The sequence below is a fragment of the Schistocerca serialis genome, unplaced genomic scaffold (assembly GCF_023864345.2).
Source record: "Schistocerca serialis cubense isolate TAMUIC-IGC-003099 unplaced genomic scaffold, iqSchSeri2.2 HiC_scaffold_1047, whole genome shotgun sequence".
NCBI classification, from domain to species: domain Eukaryota; kingdom Metazoa; phylum Arthropoda; class Insecta; order Orthoptera; family Acrididae; genus Schistocerca; species Schistocerca serialis.
In genome coordinates this window covers 7,501-12,500 of record NW_026047236.1, presented here as the reverse complement: position 1 = coordinate 12,500, position 5,000 = coordinate 7,501, and the positions used below count along the sequence as shown (strand labels likewise).

Genomic DNA, 5,000 nt, shown 5'->3' with positions numbered 1-5,000 from the left:
GACAATCCACACTGTCATAACCAGACTGGGAGGTCCACTCAGAAAACGGAATATCCCACCCCCCCGACAACCACCATTGCTCAGCTAAGCCACCAACACCCACACATGTCCTACACAGGGGTGCACCCAACATCACAATACTGCCTCCTCTCACAGCACACAAACAATGGCAGGAATGAAAGACACAGGTCTGCCACAAGCATGGAATCGGAGCGCCGCCTGTCATGAGCCAAAGGTGCATCCTGACGTGGCAAATCAGATGATGCCGCAGGCATCCACTTACTATAATCACAATCAACAAACCGACCGGCCGCCCCCCCCCCCCCCCCCCATTACACCTTTCCATACAACAATGTGTACCTTAACCTAAACTATACTGTACCTTAACCTAAACTATACTGTACCTTAACCTAAACTATACTGTACCTTAACCTAAACTATACTGTACCTTAACCTAAACTATACTGTACCTTAACCTAAACTATACTGTACCTTAACCTAAACTATACTGTACCTTAACCTAACCTATACGGTACCTCAACCTAACCTATGTTGCGCCTCAACCTAACCTATGTTGCGCCTTAACCTAACCTATGTTGCGCCTTAACCTAACCTATGTTGCGCCTTAACCTAACCTATGTTGCGCCTTAACCTAACCTATGTTGCGCCTTAACCTAACCTATGTTGCGCCTTAACCTAACCTATGTTGCGCCTTAACCTAACCTATGTTGCGCCTTAACCTAACCTATGTTGCGCCTTAACCTAACCTATGTTGCGCCTTAACCTAACCTATGTTGCGCCTTAACCTAACCTATGTTGCGCCTTAACCTAACCTATGTTGCGCCTTAACCTAACCTATGTTGCGCCTTAACCTAACCTATGTTGCGCCTTAACCTAACCTATGTTGCGCCTTAACCTAACCTATGTTGCGCCTTAACCTAACCTATGTTGCGCCTTAACCTAACCTATGTTGCGCCTTAACCTAACCTATGTTGCGCCTTAACCTAACCTATGTTGCGCCTTAACCTAACCTATGTTGCGCCTTAACCTAACCTATGTTGCGCCTTAACCTAACCTATGTTGCGCCTTAACCTAACCTATGTTGCGCCTTAACCTAACCTATGTTGCGCCTTAACCTAACCTATGTTGCGCCTTAACCCAACCTATGTTGCGCCTTAACCCAACCTATGTTGCGCCTTAACCCAACCTATGTTGCGCCTTAACCCAACCTATGTTGCGCCTTAACCCAACCTATGTTGCGCCTTAACCCAACCTATGTTGCGCCTTAACCCAACCTATGTTGGGCCTTAACCCAACCTATGTTGCGCCTTAACCCAACCTATGTTGCGCCTTAACCCAACCTATGTTGCGCCTTAACCCAACCTATGTTGCGCCTTAACCCAACCTATGTTGCGCCTTAACCCAACCTATGTTGCGCCTTAACCCAACCTATGTTGCGCCTTAACCCAACCTATGTTGGGCCTTAACCCAACCTATGTTGGGCCTTAACCCAACCTATGTTGGGCCTTAACCCAACACACGTTGGGCCTTAACCCAACACACGTTGGGCCTTAACCCAACACACGTTGGGCCTTAACCCAACACACGTTGGGCCTTAACCCAACACACGTTGGGCCTTAACCCAACACACGTTGGGCCTTAACCCAACACACGTTGGGCCTTAACCCAACACACGTTGGGCCTTAACCCAACACACGTTGGGCCTTAACCCAACACACGTTGGGCCTTAACCCAACACACGTTGGGCCTTAACCCAACACACGTTGGGCCTTAACCCAACACACGTTGGGCCTTAACCCAACACACGTTGGGCCTTAACCCAACACACGTTGGGCCTTAACCCAACACACGTTGGGCCTTAACCCAACACACGTTGGGCCTTAACCCAACACACGTTGGGCCTTAACCCAACACACGTTGGGCCTTAACCTGCTCTGTAATTGTCATACGACGCGTTAAATTAGTGTAGTGTTGCCTAACTGCAACCCCCGCAATATAGTTTGCTACTCGCACTGCCCGGTCCCCAGTGTATCGCTTCATGTTAAACACCTTGCAGCTATACACTGTAATGTGGATGGCAGCAGGACGTACATGCTCAATGCCCTTTGCAGTTGTTCATTGGCATTTGCAGTTGTTCATTGGCATTCGCATGGCGAAGCACTTAGCCTACGCTGTGGTACGGCCTGTGTCAACTGTCCGCTGATGTTGTACGTCCAAATCACACACTGTACTGCACATTGGTCCTCATGTACTGAATGATACATCGTGGTACATGTGACCGTACAACGACTGCGCCAACAACGGCGAACCATGCGGTCCAAATGTTGTGCACTCAGCTACGTGTCGTCTCCCTATAAGAGCTGGATTGCAGTGTGGTATGCCCTGGATGGCGATCAGCATGAGCCGTCTGTTGATGTAGTGGCGCGTGTTGTCAGACGTAGTCGTCTCTTCTCACACACCGTGATAGCATGGTGCACTGCGTTCCACATCTGCGACATGCGACAGAGGCCGGTTGACAGTCGTTCGCGCAATGGACATCGCATACGTACGGGGGCCACCTTCCACGTGTTCGCGAAGCGTGCACATGTTGTTGCGTGTATGTGGGCAGACATAGTGTGTCGTGACACCTGACACAGGCATGCAACAATCGTTGAATTTGCAAATGGCGATGGACGCCTACGTTTGCTGGTGACGTTACGCAAATGAACAACTGGTAAACCGTTGTGGTGCGGTTGTTCTCGCTAGAGGTGAATCAGTGATGGCGACGATCGGTTGAGCTACCAACCGGTTGTTCCAGCGATACCCACCATGCCCACGAACGTGAATGGCATCTGGGTGTGAAGCGATACGCGGCGGTGGCTGGGTGGGACCGTCCCCGGCCGGTGAGGGGGGGCCTCCCGGCGTGCTGGCCGCGCGGTGCGTGGGCGCACGCGCTACAGCCGGCTGGTGGGGGCGGCCAGTGGCAGGCGCGCCGGCCGACGGAGGCGGCAGGCGGCGCAGCTGCGCGCCGGCGCACCCTGCACGCGGCGCCGTGCGGCCAAAGTAGGTCCTCGCGGGCCCGGTGCGAAGCGCGGTGGACATCTGCAGTGTGCTGGTCCGATTGAGGACTGTGTGCGCTGAGGATGCGCCGCCGCCCGGCGCTCGGCGCCGCGACGCCGTCTGCTGCTCGGTCGCCTCTGCGGTTCTCGCAGGTGGTTTGTATCGCAGCTGTGCGGACGTGTTGGCGCGTGCGCTGTGCTGGGAGAGTTCGCTTCGGCACCCAAGTGGGGCTTTTGTCCTTCTGTGGCGCTGGCGTTGGAGCTGCCGGTCACCGTAGGTGGCGCGTGTTGTCTCCCGCCGGCAATGCCACGACAGCACGCTCCCGGGCCTCTGTCGGCAGCGGCAAGCTCAGTTGGGAGCACGGGTGGTCGCACCTAAAGCGTCTACTCGCCAAACCCCGGGCGATTGCGCCTCTCTCGAACCCGACCAAGTACTTAGGACGGCGCTGCGCGCCGCCGGGACCTGAGAGGGTTTCGAGGTGTATGGTGCAGGGGAGCTCAGCCTCCTCCTGTTTGCAGAATAATTGAGCGGACGCTTGCGTGTTCGCGCGGGCCCCCGGGACACACTCCCGGGCGGCCGGCTGCTCAGCTCTAGTTGACGCAGCTCCCTGGTTGATCCTGCCAGTAGTCATATGCTTGTCTCAAAGATTAAGCCATGCATGTCTCAGTACAAGCCGCATTAAGGTGAAACCGCGAATGGCTCATTAAATCAGTTATGGTTCCTTAGATCGTACCCACGTTACTTGGATAACTGTGGTAATTCTAGAGCTAATACATGCAAACAGAGTCCCGACCAGAGATGGAAGGGACGCTTTTATTAGATCAAAACCAATCGGTCGGCTCGTCCGGTCCGTTTGCCTTGGTGACTCTGAATAACTTTGGGCTGATCGCACGGTCCTCGTACCGGCGACGCATCTTTCAAATGTCTGCCTTATCAACTGTCGATGGTAGGTTCTGCGCCTACCATGGTTGTAACGGGTAACGGGGAATCAGGGTTCGATTCCGGAGAGGGAGCCTGAGAAACGGCTACCACATCCAAGGAAGGCAGCAGGCGCGCAAATTACCCACTCCCGGCACGGGGAGGTAGTGACGAAAAATAACGATACGGGACTCATCCGAGGCCCCGTAATCGGAATGAGTACACTTTAAATCCTTTAACGAGTATCTATTGGAGGGCAAGTCTGGTGCCAGCAGCCGCGGTAATTCCAGCTCCAATAGCGTATATTAAAGTTGTTGCGGTTAAAAAGCTCGTAGTTGGATTTGTGTCCCACGCTGTTGGTTCACCGCCCGTCGGTGTTTAACTGGCATGTATCGTGGGACGTCCTGCCGGTGGGGCGAGCTGAAGGCGTGCGACGCGCCTCGTGCGTGCTCGTGCGTCCCGAGGCGGACCCCGTTGCAATCCTACCAGGGTGCTCTTGAGTGAGTGTCTCGGTGGGCCGGCACGTTTACTTTGAACAAATTAGAGTGCTTAAAGCAGGCAAGCCCGCCTGAATACTGTGTGCATGGAATAATGGAATAGGACCTCGGTTCTATTTTGTTGGTTTTCGGAACCCGAGGTAATGATTAATAGGGACAGGCGGGGGCATTCGTATTGCGACGTTAGAGGTGAAATTCTTGGATCGTCGCAAGACGAACAGAAGCGAAAGCATTTGCCAAGTATGTTTTCATTAATCAAGAACGAAAGTTAGAGGTTCGAAGGCGATCAGATACCGCCCTAGTTCTAACCATAAACGATGCCAGCCAGCGATCCGCCGCAGTTCCTCCGATGACTCGGCGGGCAGCCTCCGGGAAACCAAAGCTTTTGGGTTCCGGGGGAAGTATGGTTGCAAAGCTGAAACTTAAAGGAATTGACGGAAGGGCACCACCAGGAGTGGAGCCTGCGGCTTAATTTGACTCAACACGGGAAACCTCACCAGGCCCGGACACCGGAAGGATTGACAG

At 53.6% G+C, this 5,000-nt stretch overlaps 1 non-coding gene across 1 annotated transcript in view; it reads left to right on the top strand.

Annotated features, from left to right (window-relative positions):
• Nucleotides 1-3,664: 3,664 nt before the first annotated feature.
• The window catches only part of LOC126430416 (small subunit ribosomal RNA), a 1,910-nt gene continuing 574 nt past the window's right edge, over nucleotides 3,665-5,000 (top strand). The window contains exon 1 of the ribosomal RNA XR_007577156.1: nucleotides 3,665-5,000. This exon is cut by the window's right edge and continues 574 nt beyond it. This is a non-coding gene — a ribosomal RNA (small subunit ribosomal RNA).